Source organism: Canis aureus, chromosome 29 (genome assembly GCF_053574225.1).
Source record: "Canis aureus isolate CA01 chromosome 29, VMU_Caureus_v.1.0, whole genome shotgun sequence".
NCBI classification, from domain to species: Eukaryota; Metazoa; Chordata; class Mammalia; order Carnivora; family Canidae; genus Canis; species Canis aureus.
This window is the reverse complement of record NC_135639.1, coordinates 38,306,358-38,322,875: the sequence shown is the minus strand read 5'-3', so window position 1 is coordinate 38,322,875 and position 16,518 is coordinate 38,306,358. Positions and strand designations below refer to the sequence as shown.

Genomic DNA, 16,518 nt, shown 5'->3' with positions numbered 1-16,518 from the left:
GTGTTGGAAAAATATGACCAATGTCCTTAGGCTGATTTGTCCACTTCAGTCACACTGGAAGTGGCACAACCACGGAAGATGAGGAGTCAAGGTCACTAGGAGCCCAAGCTTGCCATAGTGGGTCAGGTTGACATTTACGGGCCATATATCTAATTCAGGATGCATGATTTGCTAATGGGGAGTTCTGGACTTCTCCAGCCTCCTCTATGGGCTTTGTTCACAAAGAGAAATGATAACACGGAATATATATATATATATATATATATATATATATATATATATATATAAGAAGCCAGCTTCTAGAAGGAGTTCTAAAATTCTTTTTTTTTTTTTTTTTAAGTTTAAAAGGCCTGAGAGTCAACAGAGGGTTTAAATCATGCATACTGAGCACTGAGCTTCTGTGCAAGGAAGAATAAATAAATGAAAGATGCCATGAAGGAGAATGCTTGGCTGACCACTGAGAAGTACGTACATTCGAATCTGTTTCCCTCGAGCAATGCATTCAGGTGAGACTGCCCTTTCTTAATTAGTAACAGAACTGCTCTTTTTGAGAAATGAATTCACTATGGCACAAGTGAGAACTACAACTAACTTGTTGCATTTTTAGATGCCTCACACAGAACATTGCTACTTAACACATAGAGGCAAAAAAGGTTACCAGAGAGTAACTATGGGAGCAGTTGGTAGAAGCAACATTTGGGAGGGCAAAAAACTCATGTAAAGGAAAGGTGGCTAACTAGTTCTATCTTGCCCAACACAGTGCCCAATGTTTAACGAAATATGATTTTGAAATTAATTATCAATAGTTGCAAACCAAGAAGCTTCACATAAAAATCCAAACTCCTGCCATCTCTTGGAAGAAGGCTTAGCTTTCATTCAGGTGTGGCACCTGTTAGAGATGCACCAATCCCTTAGTGAGCCCATGCCCACTAGCTTCCTACCTATAGGCACTGGAGTCTTGAACCTCATTCTTGTTGATCATTACTTATCCACCCCTGTTACATACTTGCCTTAGAACTATGCTCACATCATGCATATCAAATGAATGAAAGAATCCTCTAGGAGAGTATCAGAAACGTGCAAGGATATGTGCTCGGACTAACACCTTCCATGAGTCTGAGAGTCGTGCCTGATTTCTAATCACATATGCTTTGCATTAAAACGACCTGTTTACATAAATACATGTCCCTCAAGATTCTGAACCACCCCTAAGCAGGCATCACTTACCCGGCCCCCACACAGAACAATGACTCTTATGTGTAAGTCGTTGTCAGTGGTGTTTTTAAAGATTGATGACACTGCTCTATCCTTAACTCTTAGCTTTAACTTTTTAAAGAAACATGTAGAAATTCATTCAATCATAATGTTTGGAAAAGTCATAACAAGCTGAGAGCTGGTTTAGAATTATTTAAGCTATATTCCCCAGTCTCTCCCTACAGAAAGGACTAAACCTCACAGCCCTAAAGGTGTTTGGAAACTCTGGTAATTTGAAATGTCACTTTGTGCATAATCCATTTTATTTAGGGAATAAAAAAGCTAAGTCTGGTTAAACTCTTGAAAATTATACCAGCACCAAGAACAAATCAGTTTTCTCAGATAGTAGTCTCACATCATTAACTTATTAAAGGTTTTTAGCTTAAGCTAGTTTGTAATTACTAAATGTTATGCAATAAAATTCTGGAAATTTTTTACCTTACCTTATCTTACTTTTTAAAAAAAACAATCATTGTCAGTGTTTGAAAAGAAGAAGAAATATGGACTCTGCTCCATAATAAATGGGTCTACTCTGGGGCACAACACCCCCCCCACCCACCATGATCTCATTAATCATTAATCACTGAGGCTTCACTGGGTAGACTGGCAGAAGCAAGGCAGTAATGAAATTCAATCCCCATTTCACAGATGAGGCCAAGGCAGCAAGAGTTAAGTGATTTTTGAAGACGATACAGCAAGGGGGTGGAGGAGCAGAGCTAGACTACTGCCTGAGCTATCCTGGAGGCTCCATGAAGCCCCTCATGAAGAAGTGGGGAGTAAGGAGCCTGCAAGAGGGCCTAGTGAGGGGGCCCTTGACTCAGGATGGGGTTACAGTAGGAACCCCACAGGCCTGCTTTCAAAACATCTCCCAGTTCATGGACTGTGTGTGACTTTGGCTAAGGAGCTTCTCTGAGTCCCATTTCCTCCCCTTTCAGATAGTTATAAGGATAATCACAATTAGGTTTGCAGGGAAACTCGCTTAAAATTCACATATGAAGAATCTCTGGCACATTATGGACATTCAGTAACATCTCCCTTTGATGCTGCAACTCACCCACAGATAAAAACTATTTTTTCCTCCCATTCCTGGACTGAGAAACCCTGTGTCCACCCTGTCACCCATCAAGAGGACTGAGGAGGATGGATAGAGCCAGCCTAGGCTCTCCACAGTCCTGTAAGATTTCACCTGTATCTTGTTAATCTATGCCATTAGCACCCATTTATGATGCGGAGAAATTGTTAGGATTATAAACATCATCTCCTCCAACCCCTCACACGTGTACTCTGGGCCTCCACATATTTATAAGTATTTACTTTCTTTCTAAAGAGGCCTCTCTATATAGCACATAAATAATGTAAACACCCTTCTGCTTCTCCTTTATGTAACATTACCTTGCAAAGAACATCACCATTTGTCCCAAACTGAACATGAATTTCCTTTCAAAATTATTCATAGAGATGGATTAATCATTGTGAATCTATGATGTATGGTGTAGGCTAAAAAGGGAGATGGTGAGGGGATCCCTGGGTGGCTCAGTGGTTTAGCGCCTGCCTTCGGCCCAGGGTGTGATCCTGGAGTCCCAGGATCGAGTCCTGGGATCAAGTCCCGCATCGGGCTCCCTGCATGGAGCCTGCTTCTCCCTCTGCCTGTGTCTCTGCCTCTCTCTCTCTCTCTCTCTCTCATGAATAAATAAAATCTTAAAAAAAAAAAAAAAGGGAGATGGTGAAATAGTAAATAGTGAATAGACAGTGAAACATTCCTTTTTTTTTTTTTAAGATTTTATTTATTTATTCATGAGAGATACAGAGAGAGAGAGGCAGAGACACAGGCAGAGGGAGAAGCAGGCTCCATGCAGGGAGCTCGACATGGGACTCGATCCCGGGTCTCCAGGTCACGCCCTGGGCTGAAGGCAGTGCTAAACCACTGAGCCACCTGGGCTGCCCTGACAGTGAAACATTCTAAAACCCACAGGGCCAGGAAGATTAGAGAGCTTGAATGACCTGAGTCAGAGGACCAGGCATCCGTGTCCCCCAGCCAGACACACGGAAATCATCCATTGTCTCTCCTCCCTCTGCCTGCAGGCTCCGTGTCCTCCACACTACAGGTCCTCCAGCCTTTGCACGACTGTCTCCTTCCCTGAACCCCCCTTGGCTGCATGCCAGCCGTCAGCATCCATCCCATGTTTGAACTGTGGTAACGATCTTCTAGCTCATGTCCATGTTTCCATTTTTATCTACTTCCTGTCCATCCTCCACACAGAGCCAGAATGTCCTCTAAAGCACAACTGTTACCCTGTGCTTGCTCTGCTTAAATTCCTTGGTGACTCCCCTGGGCCTGTGAGGAAGGACACACGATGTTCTCCCGGAGTGGAGCCTGCCTCCCTCTGCGGCTCTCTCTCACACTGCGGCCACTTTCCACCCCTCACACCCACATGACTGCCTCATTTTCCCCTGAGCCTCACAAGTTGGTCCCTGATTCAATGCCCCATCACTCTGCTCCACATCTCCCCATCAGGCTTCTAAAGTGGCCACCTCCCTAGGCCAGTTCTCTCTTTCTTTGAGCCTCTCTGGGGCCTGGGCCCACGGGGCCCTCCTCAGCAACTAGCTCTCTAAATGCTCATCCTCTTCCCAGGCCTGCTGGTCTAGACCATTCTGTGGCTTGACCTCCATGGCTCTTGATGTGTTGTCATTTTTCTTTACCCCTTGGGACTCCATATCCAATGTTAACTGAAGATGCAATATGCGTGGAAATTTCTGGGACTTTGATATGGCCTCCCACGTCCTCTGTGTCTTCCCTACTTTTATAACTCCTGTTAGATGGACACTGGCTCTCCTTATTCTCTCTACTTCCAAAACTATGGGGTATGTTTTCTCTCTCCAGACAGGTTGCTCAGTTCCATCACCCGGGGATTCACTCCTTCTTCAGGTCAATCTAACTTGCTGGTATGTTATCTTCTTGTTTATCTCAATTACTGCATTGTTATTTCGGGAAATTCATTTGCTCAACTTTGCCTTGCTAGTTTTGTTTTTCCCCAGAATCTATTGTTTCCTTTGAGATTCTGGTCCTTTTTCATCTCTTGAATACATTAAAAGAGGCTTATTTTTAGCTTCTTGCAAACAGCTTGATTATCCCACATTCCTATGCATTATTTTCATGTTTGTTGTGTTTTCTAAACACTTTCCACAGTTGACAGCTGCCTTGTATAGTTCATCATTCCTGTTTTAAGATGAGGAATTTATTTCTCTCTGGCACTCTGGGCACTCTGGACTGTGGGAAGGCCCAGACAGAGTGGCTTTGCCTCTGTTCCTATGGGGGCTATAGTGATGCCAGGCTAGGACTGCCTGGGGCCCTCACCGGAACTATATGCTTGCGGCTGAGCCCCCACAGACGTTTCCTCGACCAGAGCCAACATTGAAGCTAGACCAGCCCTTATGAGTTTGATGATCTCAAGAGGAACCTCAACCACAGTCATCATGGAACTGCAGAAAGACAAGCTAACTTTCTTGGTCACAAGTCTTCAAGGGTACATGGAAGACATGGGACCACAAAGTGAGGTCATATGGAGAAACAGAGAGAAAAAAAAGCATGGGCCTGGGGTTCTGTCTTTATTGGGGGCAAGAGTAGGGGGCCTAGAGCTTTGCAGTTTCACTCTCTTGATGAATTTGAAACATAAGAGTGGGAACAGAAGTAGGGGAAGGGAGGCACCCTAGATTAGGGACTGGCTCTTTGTTTTGCCTCAGGGCCTGATCTCTGGGTCATGAAATTAAGTCCTGCATGGGGATCCACACTCAGCATGGAGTCTGCTTGAGATTCTCTCTCCCTCTCCTTCTGCCTCTCCTGCTTACACTCTCTCTTCTCTAAAATAAATAAATCTTCCCCCCCCAAAAAAAAAAAAAGTACAGGAAGGGAAAAGCAGGATCACACTAGCGGTCAGTTATCTTAGTCACTCAGAGCTTTCCATAAGAGGACTTCATGGGCCTGGCTCCTCATCTAGCTATGTAGCTGGCAGTGTGTTATTTCCAGAAGGACATCTTTGAAATGAATGTCTCCATAGTCAGAAGTTTAATGTCGGGCACTTATTCTGTTACAATAAAAAAATCCCTGATTGCCAGGCCCTTATAGTACAACACCTTGTCGGTTCAGTGTCACACTCACTTCTCAGGGGTTCTCATACCATATGGGGTTGTACACCGGAACTCCATACCACCCCTTTGCATGGCATGGGCTTCCTGTTTTGATACCCTACAGGTTACTTTTCTTTCCTTTCTACTCAGAGCCCAGGTGAACAGTAGTCTTCCTTAATGCTTCCAACTTTGGAGCTTCCCTTTATAGAAGGACTTTCAGACTTCCAGTTCTTTCTAGGGCATCTCAGATGCAACCTCCAGCTTTTGACAAGCCTTCTACCCCTTCTCTTATTCTGGTGGGGCATCCTGTGCCCACCCCCAGCCACCTGGACATTCATCCAGATTTCCTCCTCTGCTGTCTGAAACATCTGATTGCAGGCTACTTTCCTGCCTTGGGGTTCCATTTCATTTCTGGCATGTGGAAATTTGCCTTTCTTTCTTTCTTTCTTTCTACTAAGGTCAGCTATATTTCCAACAAGGCTTTGTTTTGGTTACACTTATCTAGTATTTTTCTGCTTTTATAACTGGAAAGGTATCACACATTAGCCCTGTTCGCTTGTTTTATGAACTGGGTTCTGTAGGCCTTGAATTAGAACATGTGGTTTATTCAGCATTCAGCAAGTGCCTCCAACATATGAGATACTTAGACTTTGACTGCTAAATAAATAAAACCTGAGATGAATCTCACCTTCTCCATTTAGCAACTGGATCTTAGAAAAGCCATGAAATCCCTGTAGACCTCAGTTTCTCCATTGTCAAACCAAATGAAAATAATCCCTCCTTCATTGTCTCACACAAAGAATGGGTTGTGAAAGTCAATGCAATAATATTAAGAAAGACCTTTAAACAGTCATAAGCTCTAGTCAAGTGAAAGACACTAAAGAAAAAATAATTCTATATTAATAAAGCGTTTCAAATTAGTGTGGGAGAAGGAACAACATGGAAATGACAAACGTACACTCATTCATTTCTTTATCAGTTCTCAAGTATTTGGTACGCCTCACAATACACCTGGGCAGGGTATGCATAGATAAGAAGTGGGTGTACCTAGAAAAGACCTCAGAAGACCTCAGAAAATGCAAACAGTCCTTGAGGTGCCCTAAATGAAATTGAATTAAATGTGCACAGTTCAATGAGGAGTGAGCCAGAATCCATTTACTATTTTGCAACTGGCTTTTTTTAAACTATAAAAAATATCTTATATTGTTCCACATTAGAACATATCAAGGTGCTTATTATTCTCATTCTTCTTACAGCTGCAGAGTATCTCATAATATTCTTTAGCCAGTTCCATGTTAATGAATATTTAGGTTGTTTCCAAACATTTGCTAGTTATAAAAATTTTTAAAAGACCTCAGTGATATCCTTACACATTCATTATTTCACACATGTGCCAAATATACCCTTAGAAAGGGTTTTAAGAAGTGGATTTGTAAGTCAAATGACATGTGTATTTTACGTTTTGATGGATATTGCCAAATTATTCTCCATAAAGATTGTAGCTGATATTCTAGTTTTTAAACATTATGTATTTACTTCCTACTAAAAACAATGATAGACTGTTATATATTTTCCCTTTTTATTCTTTTTGCTAAACTTTCTTTTAATTGTCTTATTTCCCTGGATAGGACTTCCTTAGCAATAGAAAATCTAACTGGCAAGAGGAGACCTCTTTCCCCATTTCCCTGCTGAGTTAGTTTCCTTGTATTCTACTTTGCTGAGAGATCATGCTCTGTATCTTAAGTGAGTCTTGAACTTTGTCATATCTTTTTCTTGTATCTGTTAGGATAACTATATGTATTTTCTCTTATTTTGTTAATGTGATGAATTACATCGGTGAATTATTAAATACAAACCAACATGCATTCCTGGGGGAAGCCATTCATGATCATAATGATTATCTTTTTTAAATATCATTTGAAAAAAATAATTAAATATAGTTTGATTCATTTTGTCCAATTTTGCTAAAGATGTGTATTTCTGTCCTCAAGAGACATTATGGTTTCCTTTTTTTGTAATATCTTGGTTTAGTTTTGGTGTCAATGTCATATTGGCCTCAGTTTGGGGAGAATTCCCACATTCATTTCCGAAAAGAATTTGTGTAAGCTTGGTATTTTTTTTTTCTTTTTAAATGCTTGATAGAATTTATCAGTGAATCTATCTAGGCCTGGAGATGTCTTTGTGGATTTTTTTTTTTTCTAATGAATTCGATTCCTTTAGTAGATCTAGAGGTATTTGGATTTCCTATCTTATTTATCACTTTTACTAAGTTGTATTTTTTATAGAATTTGTCCATGTCATCCAAGTTGTCAAATTTAATAACATAATAGTACCCATTAGGTTCTCTTACTACTCTTTTGATGGTTTTTAGGATCTGGAGTAATAATTTCTTTCTTGTTCCTGTTACTGGCGATTTGTATTTTCTTTTTTTTCTTTTTTTTTTTATAAATCAGTCGCCAGAGATTTACCAGTTTATTAATCTTGTCAAAGGACTAACTTTGGGCTTTGTTAATTTTCTCTTTTATGTATCTATTGCTTACCTCATTGACTTCTGCTCTTTATTACTTCTTTCCTTCTAACACTTGGGTACTTTTCACTTTCTTTTTTAGCTTGTTGAGATAGAAGCTTAGATAACTGATATTATATCTATTTTCTTTTCTAAAATAAATACTTAAAACTCTAAATATGCCTTTTCTGCCACAAAATTTTGATATGTTGTATTTTCATTGTCATAGAACTTAAAACAGTTTCTAAATTCCCTTGTGATTTCTTCTCTAACCATGAGCTGCTCAATAACGTTCTGTTTGGTTGCTTACTATATGGGGATTTTCCAATTTTATTTTAATTTATTTTGTGATCAGCCACTTATAATTTCAATTCTTATAGATTTATTGATACTTGGTGGCCCAAATATAGCTTCTCTTGATAAATGCTCCACGTGTACTTTAAGAAAATATGTATTCTGTAATTGTTAGATGTAGTATTCTGTGAAAGCCCATTAAGTCAAATGTATTGATTGTGTTTTTCAAGCTGCTAAAAATATCTTAGTGATATTTTCTCTCCTTGTTTTGAGTGCAACCCACTGAGAGCAATGTTGAAAAATGCCCTATTATTAGTGTGAATTTATTGGTTACTTTCCTAAATCTTCCAGTTTTGGTTCAAACACTTTATTTATTTTTTTTTTAAAGAGGCAGAGACATAGACAGAGGGAGAAGCAAGCTCCTGGTAGGGAGCCAGATGCAGGACTCAATCCTTGGACCAGGGATCACACCCCGAGCCGAAGGCAGACCCTCAACCACTGAGCCACCCAGACGTCCCTGCTTCAAGCACTTTAAAGCTCTTAGATACATAAACATTAATGACTATAATGTCTTCCTGATAATTGAATGGAACTGATCATTTTATTATTATAAAATATCCCTCATGCAAAGTACATCTAGGATGGTGGAATAAGTATCTCCTAAAACAAGCTCCTCTATAAAAGCAACCATAATGCTGGCAAAGATTGTCAAAGTTAACTTTTCCAGAACTCCAAAAATTAGTCAAAGTCTTGAAACTATCCCACAACATTTACTCAAGAAAAATGTCTGAATCCCAGTAAGAACAGAATATGGCATTTTGACTTGCCATATTCCCATCCTCCTATATTCAGCTCCATGATAGCCTTGGAAACCAACAGACTCAGAACCATACTAGATGTGAAAAACAGCAGCCTAGCAGATATGGAGGGGGCAGAATGGGTTTGGAGCACCCCAGAAAGCCTCATCCTGAAAGAATTGTTACATTTTATCTGTCTGGAAGCTCCCTGAAAAAGCCCTAATAATAGGACTTATCTTTATTTGACCTGACTCAGAGCTTGCTCAATGAAGAGAATTCTAACCCCAGAGCATTTGCTGAAAAATCAACTGCAACTGTTTAACATCCAAGCTGATTGAGGCAATGCTAATAATTGGGCAAACACGGGCTGACAAAAATAAATCTCAAAAGAAAATCTAGGGATCCCTGGGTGGCGCAGCGGTTTAGCGCCTGCCTTTGGCCCGGGGCGCGATCCTGGAGACCCGGGATCAAATCCCACGTCAGGCTCCCGGTGCATGGAGCCTGCTTCTTCCTCTGCCTGTGTCTCTGCCTGTCTCTCTCACTGTGTGCCTATCATAAATAAATAAAAAAATTTAAAAAAAACACCTTTAAAAAAAAAATCTAGGGAATGAGATTGGAAAAGCTCAGACATATTCCTGGGAATATAGAATACTCTAGGTTCTAGTTTTCACGTGGAATTGTGACACATGGGGGCTTATTACAGTATCAAAAATATATTATGAGCAAAATATATGAACACATGAATAAAATCAGGCCATGAATTGACCAATGATGATAGTATCATGAACAAAAATGATGCTGCATGCTCAAAGTGAGGGAAAGAGAGACACAGAGGAACATTGAACGAGTGGGAGACAACAGTTACAGATCATGATGTGAAGTTAGGAGGCATTGTTTTAACTTTATTCCTGTCTGGTATGGCCAAGGCCAGCCCACCATAAAATGTTACAGAGAGGGCAGCCCTCTCTGACCCAAGCTGGAGCAGACTCAACCTGAGGAACCACTCACCTCATCTTACTTATCTGTACCTCACTCCTCATCCGTTCCCTGAATTTCTGAGTTGAGGGTTGTGGTTTTTTTTTTTTTTTTAAGATTTTATTTATTTACTCATGAGAGACACAGAAAGAGAGAGAGAGAGGGGCAGAGACACAGGCAGAGGGAGAAGCAGGCTCCATGCAGGGAGCCCAACGTGAGACTCAATCCTGGGTCTCCAGGTTCACTCCCGGGACTGAAGGCAGTGCCAAACCGCTGAGCCACCCAGACTGCCCTCTGAGTTGAGTTTAAAGCCAGTCTGTGCTTCCTTCCTGCCACTTCAGCTCTCTGCATATGTGTTTCTGTTGTAGATGGTTTGCTGCTCTTCTGACCACACTATTGCCTCTGTATGTCTACTCAGCCATTTGCATCTCCCCCGAGTTACAGCCCACCCAGAATTGGAAGTCATCTTACTGCTGTCTGACCCTACTCCCCACCCAGTCCCCAGATGGGGAACACAAAAATTATGTTTCAGTCAGTCTGAAGGATGAATTGAAGGTGCTAAATGCCATTTGAGATTAATATTTTACTTCTATTCCTGCATGTCATGAAACACATGTAATTGAAAAAGAACTTTGTTTTCCAAAGGCTATCATACTGCTTGATGGAGACATATGATAACGCTGTAAAGCGGAAGAACCATGGGCCTTGGCACATCCCAATGGCCATTGCTTTGTGGGAGGAGAGAGGAAGTTTAGACCAGGGCTTGCATACCCAAATTCTGGAGCCAGACTACCCAACTTTGAATATTGGTTTGGCCATTTCCTAACTGTGTGATCATACCAGCAGGGTGTTTGTCCCAGTGTTCGTTAGTGCCCTTATCTGACAGATGTTGATAATATGAATCCAGAGGGTTGTTGTGAGAGATACAAAGGCCATAGGTTAGCATACAGAGCACCCTCAAAATAGTGCCTGGTACAAAGTAAATGCTCTATATGCATTTGCTATTATAATTGCTCCTTTTTCCAATATTCCCACCTGTCTATATAATTAGGAAGAAGAGGGTGGTTGGTTCTCAAAGCCTGTCTCCTGTTTTCTCAAATGTGATTGTACATGTATCCACTGCAGGATCTGGCAAGAAAGGTGGTTTGGAGAGAAGCTTTGCCTGCCTTTCTGCTCCCTATGCTGCCTCTTCTGAATGCTTTGTGGGCAGAACTCATAGCAGATTCCATAAGAGGGGTTCTATCCAGTCCCCTCACATCTTGTCCATGGGCCCATCTGTGGGAGTGGCAGATGTTGAGTTCTCAGTGATGCCTAAGCTGCCTCAAATCATGCCCAACAGCTGGTTTGGGACCAGTTGTGGGGAAGTCAAATCCCAGGTGTGACACCAGCTGGATCCCCCACTCCTGACACCACACACTTCAGATGATGAGAAAATGATTAGCAATTTTAAGCATCCCAAGAGGTCTGATAAGCTTGTACAATATGCTAGGAAGAAATAAAACTGAGATCCATCCAAAGATATCTGGCTTGAAAAAAAATAGCTGTGTTATTCAAAACATCTGGTTCTTGACAGAGAACAGGATTTTGCCAACCAGTTCTCCCCTGCTAAAGCCCTGAGGTCCATTCTATGTGGTTCTGATTCCTTTTTCCTGGCCTCTATCAAAGGTTACATAAGGACCATGGGGTTATTCTATGTCCACAAAACTTTGACTCTATCCTGCCCCCATGCCATGGCGATTCTCCCAAGTGGGCTGTATAGCATGGCTCAGCCCCAATCACCCACCCCAAGTGGATATTTGCCCAAGGTCAGCCATGTTCCCAGCCAGTGCAGTTTCACAATGCATGGTGTCATGGCCTCCCACAAGTACTCCCATGTGTTCTCTCTGAGAGTCCCCTGATACTCTCTGGGTGCTTGGCAAATATGAAACCACAAACAGAACTGGAGTTCACAGACATGGTCAGCTCAAAGGGGATTTCCTCAATGTGCATTCTTTTCTGAGAACCTCACTGATTGCTCTCCTGAGGCTGATTGTGGAAAAAACTCTGAATTCACCCCATTTTGGTAGATCAAGGGCCTCACTTAGGGGAAATAATATAAGAACGAAGATGAGACAGGTCAGATGTCCAATGATTGGAAGTCCTCTGAGATACCTCTGGAGTTGCAAAAAAAGAATGCTTTTTTAAATGAAAAAAATTACAGCTGGGTTCCTAACTTCCAGTGACAGAGTCCATAGGGTGATAACAACTGATAGCTCTGTGCTGAGTACCTCAGAGACCTGTCATCAGGATGCTCATATTTAATTACAGTTATAATTAAAGTAATTCATGCACATGATTAAGTATCAAATCCCTGTCCCCTCCTATAAAATGGCCTAAAATGAAAGAAAAAATATATTTCCTGTCCCTGTTCAACTCCCCAAAAACAACCTTGGGTTCTGGCAGTTGCCATCATTTAATATGATGCATCATTTAATATAAGCTTATCAGACCTCTTGGGATGCTTAAAATTGCTAATCATTTTCTCATCATCTGAAGTGTGTGGTGTCAGGAGTGGGGGATCCAGCTGGTGGATCCAAACTGAGTTTGGAACTGTTCCTTCTTCTTCTATTTTCTGGAAGAAATTGTTTAGAATTGGTGTTATTTCTTCGTTAAATGTTATTTTATAATTTGCTGATGAAGCCACCTGGATAGACATCTCTTTTTCAAGAGTTGTAACTACAAAGTCAATTTATTTTGTAGTGGTTATCTATTCAATTTTGAGTGTGTTTTGGTAATTTATGGTTTTTAAAAATGTGTCCATTTCTTTTAAGTTGTCAAATGTATGAGCATAAAGTTGCTCATAATATTCCCTTATTATTCTTTTAATGTCTGCAGGATCTACAGTAATACTCCTTCTTTCATTTCTGATATTGATAAGTTGAGTCTTCTCTCTTTTCATCTTTGTCAGTTTTTCTAGAGGTTTGTTTTTTTTAAAGAATCAGCTTTTGGTTTTATCAATTATTCTCTATTGTTTTTCTGTTTTAAATTTCACTGATTTCTTGTCTTACCTTTCTTATTTTCTTCCTTCTGCTTGCTTTGTCATCTTTTGTTCTTCTCTTTATAGAGATTTAAGATGAAAGCTTGGATTATTTATTTGAAACCTTCCTTCTTTTCCAAACATAAGCACTTATTTCTATAAATTTGCCTCACAACATCCCTTTACCTTTATTCTATAAATTTTATATGTTGTATTTTCATTTTTGCTCAGTTCAGGCAATCTACTTTCCCCTGAAATGTGTATTCTGCTCTTTTAGGTGGACAGTTCTATAAATATCAATTAGATCCACTTGGCTGATGGTGTTTATCAGTTCTATATCTTGGTGAATTTCTGTTAGTTCTATCATTACTGACAAAGCGTTGAGATCTCCGACTAAGATTGTGGGTTTGTTTATTAACCCTTTCAGTTCTGCCACCTTTTACACTATGTATTTTGAGGCTCTGATTTTAGTTTTCACACATGTATGGTTGTTAAGTGTTCATGAAGAGTTGATTCTTTGATCATTATATATTTTCCTTCTTTGTCCCTGGCAATTTTCTTTGCTCTGAAGTCTACTTTGATATTAATATAGCCATTTCAGTATTAGCTTAGTGGTAAATGTTTCTCCATCCTTTTACTTTTAACTTACCCATTGCTGTCATTTAGACAACATATAGCTGTGTCATGTGTTTGCTTATCCATTCTGATAATCTCTCTTTCATAATTAGTATGTCTAGACCATTTACATTTAATGTAATTATTTATACATTTAGATTTAAGTTTACCATTATGTATTTGATTTCTATTTATTACCTCAGTTTTTCATTTTTTGTTTCCTTTTTCTTGCCCTCTTTTGGGATATTCAAACACTTTTTAATATTCTATTTTCATTTATCTATTGTATTTTCTCTGCATAGTTTATTTTCTTATATTTCATTTGTCTGTCTGTTTTGGTGGTTGCTCTGAGGATTAAGATAAACATATTTAACTTTAAAAATATCGGGGATCCCTGGGTGGCGCAGCGGTTTAGCGCCTGCCTTTGGCCCAGGGCGCGATCCTGGAGACCGGGGATCGAATCCCACGTGGGGCTCCCGGTGCATGGAGCCTGCTTCTCTCTCTGCCTCTCTCTCTCTCTCTCTTTCTCTCTCTCTCTGTGACTTACATAAATAAATTTAAAAAAAAATAAAAAAATAAAAAATAAATAAAAATAAATAAAAATATCTGGAGTCAATGTTTTACAACTTCAAGTGGGTTGTATAAACCTTGTCAATATACAGGTCCCTTTTCCCTCTCCCTTCTATGTGGCAGTTATCTCAAGTATTACACCTACGTGCATTGAAAACCTCACCAGACAATGTTATATTTGCTCTTATCCATCCAGCTTATTTTAAAGAACTGAAGAAGAGAAAAGTAAGCTATTGTATTTATCCAAATATTTACTATTCCTATTGCTCTTCCTTCATTCCTGATGTTTCAAGTTTCCCTCTGATACAATTTTCCTTCTGTCAAAAGAAATAGCTTTAGAAATTCTTTTATAACAGATCTGCTGGCTTTTACCTCTCAAGCCCTCTAATCAAGTAAGCCTATTTTATTTACAGGATCATGAATACATGTTGCCAGAATGGATAAATTAACCAATCATGCCTTTCCGTGAAGTCAGACCAAATTTAACAAGCTCCCTTAAACAATGAGAGGTATGATGCTAACTGTGAAGTTTTCACACTTTGGTTCACACAGATAAATTATTGTTACGGCTTCCTTTCATATTCAACCAAGGATTTTTAGGCTGCACTTATTGTGCCTTGATCAAGAAAACACACACACTCAACTTGTCATGCCTAGTGACACAAGGCAAAGAGTTTCTCTGATCAATTACATGAGTGCAGCCTATTGTCTGGATCTCCCTCTTCCCTTCATCTTTCCCTACCCCCAGCCCACACATTCCAGATCAGGGGCAATTTTATAGGGGAGATGGCATAAAGGGTTTGCATCATCTAGCCCCAACATGATAAAAACAAAACAAAACAAAACAAAAAATTATCAGATGTTTCTATTTGCTCTTTTTGGATCTGCTCTCAACTCCAGAGTCATTAATCATCCCTTCCCATAGGAGTCAGTCCTTCTTGATCCTTTTTCTTCCCTCCTGGATTTGTCTCTGTAGGAACATCAAACTCCTCCCCTTCCCATTTATTAGACAGAATTTTTCTCTTCCTCATGGAAACTAGGCACCAGCCCAAAACCCAGGTCCTTAAAGTTTGTTACTATCCCCTCAATGGACTTTTAAAACCAACTTCCAAAAAAATCAAGTCCCTTATGAGTAAAGAATTCTTATAATAACTGCTAAGAAGAGAAAACATTTCTTCACTTTATGACATGCAAATCTCAGAAGAGACATTTGTGTCCAAGTTGTAGGGACATTTCACTCTAACCCTCAATGTTTTGTCCAAATGAAAACCCAGTACAGCAAATTCCACAATGAGTGTGGTTTGTTGTAAGCACTGTTTCCTCTAACATAGTTGTGGGGTTTCCTGTGGTCATTTTTCCCTCTACTCACCAATAAGAACACATTGGGGAAAAAAAAAAGAACACATTGCACTGTGTGTATTGTGTAGGGTCCCAATTCAGCTTCTCCTTTTCCTACTCCACCAGTAAAATATCATTGGAGCCAGCCAGGCTTACACCTTTAACTGGGCTAAACTACAGGCCCATACAATTTCAGCCAACTTCTGTACTCAAAAGTTTGAAAGATTGTACCCTAAGTCACTTAGTTGAGGGTAGCCAGACATCTATATCTTGGGTGAATTCAGCCCCAGAAAAACCATGGAGGACACAATAAAGAACTACAGCAGTAGGTGGAAATTCCACATGCCTGTTGCCCAGATCATAAGCCTTGACTCTTTAGTACTTCATTCTATTCAAATGGCTTCCCTATTATATTCTCAAGTGTGATTCTGCCCTCCTACTCCTAACATCAACTCCTATGGCTCCAGTTCATAAAACTGAGCATTTTTCTTCAGCTCCTTCTGTTTCCTTTTATTACCTCCTGATTCCCCAACCCCTGTGAGGACTAATACCCTGTTCTACTTTTATTAAACTAACAGAGTGAAGTGAGGCACTGACTGGGAGCTATGCCTGCCCCCAAATATTATCAAATGGTGTAAGGATTACAACAGGAACAGCTCTTGATGGAGAACATGAATGTTCAAGGCCAAGTTCAAGGAGCTCCTGGTTCTTGACATAAGACTACACTGTCATCCATTTATTTCACTTATTTGTATGCTATAAACATCCAATAATTGTTACTATCACTACTTTAAAGAATTAAAATTTTTATCAATTAAAAATAAGAAAGGTAAAGATTCTATTTGACCTTCATTTTTCCCTCTCCAACGCTCTTTCTTTCTTTATGTAATCAGTTTCTCACTGTATCATTTTCCTTTTACCTAAAGAGCTTCTAAAACGTTTGTTAGAGGACAGGTCTGACAGTGATGAATATCTTCAGATATTTTTTCTAAGAAAGTTTTTATTTCTTCTTAAGTTTTGGAGAATAA

The 16,518-nt window shown here is 39.9% G+C and overlaps 1 long non-coding RNA gene across 1 annotated transcript; it reads left to right on the top strand.

Moving 5' to 3' along the window:
* The first annotated feature begins 344 nt into the window (after positions 1-344).
* On the top strand, positions 345-16,290 carry LOC144300867 (uncharacterized). Its single transcript, XR_013367615.1, has 3 exons — positions 345-506; positions 14,566-14,661; positions 16,069-16,290. It is a non-coding gene; the product is annotated as an uncharacterized LOC144300867 (long non-coding RNA).
* The last annotated feature ends 228 nt before the right edge of the window (positions 16,291-16,518 follow it).